The following is a 5,860-nucleotide window of genomic DNA, read 5'->3' on the forward strand; positions in this document are numbered from 1 at the left end:
ATCAAGGCCCAACCTTGGTTTTACATTTGCACTAACAACCTACCACCTTCCCTTCGGTTCTGCAGACTCAAGGCTCATCTTTATTTTAGCCCCCACGGGCCAGTGCTTCTCTAAGTGTTGGTCCAACCTGAGCGATGTCCGGCGCCCCCTGGGCAACCAGGGTCTATGCCAACCCGATGTCTGGCTCATCCGGTGTGCCCTGATAACGAGATATGTGCAGCTCCTATCGGATTTGTCGGCACATTTGGGCGGCTTTGCTGGTCTTGTTTTACCATTATCGAAATGTCTTGTAACCGGGATTCCGAGTTTGATCGGGTCTTCCTGGGAGAAGGAATATCCTTCGTTGACCGTGAGAGCTTGTGATGGGCTAAGTTGGGACACCCCTGCAGGGTTTTTAACTTTTGAAAGTCATGCCCTCGGTTATGGGCAGATGGGAATTTGTTAATGTCCGGTTGTATAAAACCTGAAACTTAACTTATTTAAAATGGATCAGCCGCGTGTGTTGTCGTGATGGTCTCTTTCCGGCGGAGTCCGGGAAGTGAACACGATGTTGGAGTTATGATTGAACGTAAGTGGTTTCAGGATCACTTCTTGATCACTTCTAGTTCACGCCCGTGCTTTGCCTTCTCTTCTCGCTCTCATTTGCGTAAGTTAGCCACCATATATGCTAGTGCTTGCTGCAGCTCCACCTCACTACCTTTCCCTACCCATAAGCTTAAATAGTCTTGATCGCGAGGGTGTGAGATTGCTGAGTCCCCGTGACTCACAAATTACCTCCAAAACCAGCTTGCAGGTACCGATGATATCGTGCAGGTGACGCTACCGAGCTCAAGGAGGAGCTCGATGAAGACCTTGCTCATTGAGATGTTTCGTTTCCAGTTGATCAGTAGTGGAGCCCAGTTGTGGCGATCGGGGATCTTTTGCATTAGGGGTAGTCTTGTTTTATTTTGGTTCCATAGTCGGACCTTGATTGTATCTGGATGATGTAATGACATATTTATGCTATTGTGTGAAGTGGTGGTTGTAAGCCAACTATGTACCTCTTTCTTATTCAGTACATGGGATGTGTAAAGATTACCCCTCTTGCGACATTGCCTACAATGCGGTTATGCCTCTAAGTCATGATTCGACACATGGGAGATATAGCCGCATCGTGGGTGTTATATGGTTGCTTCGTCCAGTCCAACTTGGAGGCCACCTTACCACTGCTGGTAAAGGTGTGGGTTTTGTGATACGACGGGTTATGATGGCCACACCGGGGTGACAGGTGAGTCTCGACTGTAGCACCTCACTGTGATTTGGTGGATGGCACGCGTGCCCGGATGCTTTGAAATGTCCCGCATGTAGATAGAGCGGCTAGTCATATAGGAGTGCTCAATATTGTGCACCGCGACCAAGGCAGAGAGGACAACGAGAGAACTACATAATTAATGCATGAGTTTAATTAGGGTAGTTTTGTAAATTACGAGATACATTCCTCCAATCGCAAAATGCCTTGGTTCATGAGATTTGAGATTTGAGCCCTATAAACCGGAAGGGAGGGAGTACTGCACACGGTGTAGTCTAGTCACTTGTTGAAATCTCTAGAAAGGCAAATACTCCTTTCCGGTTTACAGGGCTATACTACTCACTCCGTCTAGGTGTGTAAGTCATCTTACGAAAACCAAATAGTCCCGAAACACTTAGGCGCGGTGCATTAACTTCTACCTTGTTTGTTGTTTCTTGACATATCAACCAATAAGAGATGAGAGGTGTGCATGCTTTTAATGACTTGCAATGGCTAGTTCATTGCATGCAATGCTATTAATTAGCAGATAAACATTGGTGACCCCAGGAGGAAACGGTGCTAAGCGCGTGGACCTATGCAGAATGAGTATCAACCAATGGATGATGGATTTTAATTGTTAAACAATAGCAATTTTGTCTCATGCAAGAGCCTGGCTAGTACTCCTAGGAACTGCACCATGCAAGCGTTCGCAACTGCCACGTTCGGGTTGCGCTTGGCTCTTCGCCTCTTCGAGAAGACGAACAATGATGTTACTCCTACTTCTACAGTATCGAATCCACTCCTGCATGTACGTCCACCTCGTGCGGGAGGGTTAGCATGTAGCGAAAGCTTCAACTTACTGCTCCTGCCTTTGTGTCTATGACAGGTGGGCCCAACAGGTGGTTGGCCCTCCTGTCATGCAGCCAAAGGCAGGTGCAGTTAAGGCACCGGAGCTCAGTCCGCGAGGGAGAGGGTGTTGTAGTAATCAAATTTCTTGGTCTTGTACGAGTTGACGCGACACATCAAAGCACTGCACTCGATATAAGTCTTTTTACACATTTCAAATGGGCTACTTCGTATGTTGGAGTAGACATATTCTGCTTCGTATGTAGTCACTTGTTGCAATCTCTAAAAAAACTTATATATGGAAACGGAGGGAGTACAATGCATGCATGCATGCCGTGACTTTCCTTTTGATACTTCCATGTGTTGATGTAACGTCCGAAACCGTTGTGCCAGGTGTGTGCCAGTTATTCGCTGTTGTTGCCTTGTCATTTGTTTGCGTGTCATGCATTTCATATCATGTCATCATGTGCAACACATTTGCTAACGTGTTTGTCTCATGCATCCGAGCATTTTCCCCATTGTCCGTTTTGCAATCCGGCGCTCCTACGTCCTCCGGCGCCCCCTTTTGCCTCTTTTCGTGTGCGGGTGTTAAACTTTCTCGGAATGGACCGAGATTTGCCAAGCGGCCTTGGTATACCACCGGTAGACCGCCTGTCAAGTTTCGTGCCATTAGGAGTCCATTTGATACTCCAACGGTTAACCAAGGAACCGTAAAGGCCTCATGTGTGTTGCAGCCAAACACGCCTCCAAGGTGGCCCAAAACCCATCCAAACCCCCTCCATCCTCTCGGTCGTTCGATCACGATTGCGTGGCCGAAAACCGCACTCCATTTGGACTCTCCTAGCTCCCCCTACCTATATATATGTGCCCCTCTCTGAAATTCGCGGTCTAACCCTAGTCCTCCTCCTTCTCCGCGAGTCCGGACGCGTCTGCGCCGCGCCGGACATGTCCGCCGCCCAGCCATGTCGCTCGACCTATCACCGCACGCCACGTCATCCCGGTGGCCGCTCCCGGCCAACCAGACGTCGCCACGTCAGTCGCGCCCGCGCCCACTTCGTCGCGGCCCACGGAGCCCATCGCGGGCCCGCGCAGGCCCGCCCCGCCGCCGACTGGCCCATTTCCAGCCCGAGCGCTCCGCCGCCACTGCTCGAGCTCGCTGGCCACCCGCGCCTCGCCGAGTCACCTCCCTCACTGCTGTTTGCCTTGCGCGTCGTCTGTTGCTCCGCCGCGCACCGTGCCGCCGCCGCCTCTTCATCGGAGAGCCCCGCGCCTTCCCCATGAGAGCGCCGCCCGAGCCCTGTTCCGGCCGCCCGAGCCCCGATCTGCTCGCCGGAGACCCATCCCCGACCTCACCGCAGCCGGATCCGGCGAGATCCGGCCGATCCGCATGCCCGCCGCCCGCTGTCGTTGCTTGCCGGAGCCGCCGCGTCCGTCCTGCCGCTGGACCGGCCTCCTGTGTCCTGGACTGGGGAAAAACCGCCAGACCGGCCGGTTCGACCGAACCGGACCAGCCCGACCGAAGCCTTGCCTGGCCCGTTTGGGTTTTTTTCCTTTCAAAGCCTCTCCGATCCGGCCCAAGGGGCCATGGTGAGCCCGCATCTATCCTCCGCCCCGTGGGACTTTTACTATTCTACGCTCACCTGTTTTTCTACTAAGTCCCTAAGTCTGTGCCATTTTGTTCCCATGTTCATCGCATCATAACTTCATCATTGTAGCTCCGTTTTGCATGCATGATATATCAAATTGTTCACCTAGATGTCCTCTTCATTTCATTCCATTGCACCATGCTTGTTTGAGTCCACCATGATGCCTAAAATGTTGTTGCAAGAGTGCTATAAAATGTTAGTTCCTGATTCTTATCAGTTTATGAGCATTTGTCATTTTTTCCATGATTATTGTGTGCCTCCTATGAACTTGAGCCCTACATGTGTTTTGTTATATGCCATGCCATCTTTACAGGTGTGTATGCCATGTATTTTTGTGATCAATGTGGTGACTAGCACAAGCATGCAAAGTAGCTCTCGTGATGTTGCTGATTTCAGAGACTTGGAATTTCACTAAGTCTTTGTTGTGCTGTTATTTTTATGCCATGTATTCATGTTGCTACAGAGTGATCCATGCCTCTTTTGAGCATGTTCAGTAAGGATGATTTTGAGATATTTTTATGCTCTATCCATCCATGCCCTTGTTTGAATTTATGGAGTGCCCTAGCATGACTCAATCTTGCTCTACTTTTGCTATAAAATGTTCCTGATAGATTGCTTACATGTTATTCAATTTTGCCAAGGTTGTTGTAGTTGATCCATGCATGCTATGAGATTGTTCTTTCCATGTTTAGCTTGTTGATCATGTCTTCTTGCTGGTAGTATGCTTAGCTTGCCATGCAATGCCTTATGTTGAGTGCATCGAGCTCATGAACGTGCCCCCATAATTCTGTTGATGCCATGTCCAGTTTTTTGCTAAGTCTGAATCTGTTAACGAAACTTGCTATGTTTACATGGGTGCCATCATATCTTCTGATCCTTTTTGGCTTATGGTCAGTAAAGGACTTTTGTTATATGCTTTGAGTAGTTTCATGCCATGCCTTTCTTTGCTATGATCTGATCCGGTAGCATGTTGTTATCTTACTCTAAACATTGCTTCCTGATGTTAATTCCTGACATGTTATTTTCACCAAGTCTGTGATGCTGTTATCTTTTGCACTTTTGCCATGCTTGTTTGAATCTGCTCTTGTGTGATTTAGCCGTAGCTCACTATTCATCTTTTGTCAAGCATCTTGAGTAGTTCACTGCCATGTGCTTTGTTGTTATGTTGGAGTGCAGTAGATTAGTTTCTTGTTGCATTCTAGATGGCATCGTGCCGTTAATCGCAGAATTGTGCCATTATTGTTTTGCTTGCCATTTCCAAATCGTGCATTCGATTTCGGTGAGCTTTATATCGATTTCGACCGAGATCAACTCATCTTTCCAGCAGCGCACTTGGTTTGCCAAGTTGATGCCTTAATCAATCTTTCCCTTCCGGAGCTCGCATATGCATTGCATATCACATGCCGCATATCATGCCATGTTTTGCATCATGTTGCTTGCGCATTGCACCGTGATTGATTGTTGGTCCTTTTGCTTGTGTTCTTGCCTTGGGTAGAGCCGGGAGACGAGTTCGCGTTCGAGAACCCGTTGAGTACGTTTACGAGGATCAAGCTTTCGTCAACTCGAAGAACTTTGCAGGCAAGATGACCATACCCTCGAAATCACTTCTATCTTTGCTTGCTAGTTGCTCGCTCTATTGCTATGCTGCAATACCTACCACTTGCTATATCATGCCTCCCATTATTTCCATGTCAAGCCTCTAACCCACCTTTCCTAGAAAACCGTTGTTTGGCTATGTTACTGCTTTGCTCAGCCCCTCTTATAGGGTTGGTAGTTGCAGGTGAAGATGAATTTTGTTCCTTGTTGGAACATGGATATGTTGGGATATCACAATATCTCTTATTTAATTAATGCATGTATATACTCGGTAAAGGGTGGAAGGCTCGGCCTTATGCCTAGTGTTTTGTTCCACTCTTGCCGCCCTAGTTTCCGTCATACCGGTGTTATGTTCCTTGATTTTGCGTTCCTTACGCGGTCGGGTTATAATGGGAACCCCGTGACAGTTCGCTTTGAATAAAACTCCTCCAGCAAGGCCCAACCTTGGTTTTACATTTGCACTAACAACCTATCACCTTCCCTTGGGTTCTGCAGGCTCAAGGGT

Source organism: Triticum dicoccoides, chromosome 6A (genome assembly GCF_002162155.2).
Source record: "Triticum dicoccoides isolate Atlit2015 ecotype Zavitan chromosome 6A, WEW_v2.0, whole genome shotgun sequence".
Taxonomy (NCBI): domain Eukaryota; kingdom Viridiplantae; phylum Streptophyta; class Magnoliopsida; order Poales; family Poaceae; genus Triticum; species Triticum dicoccoides.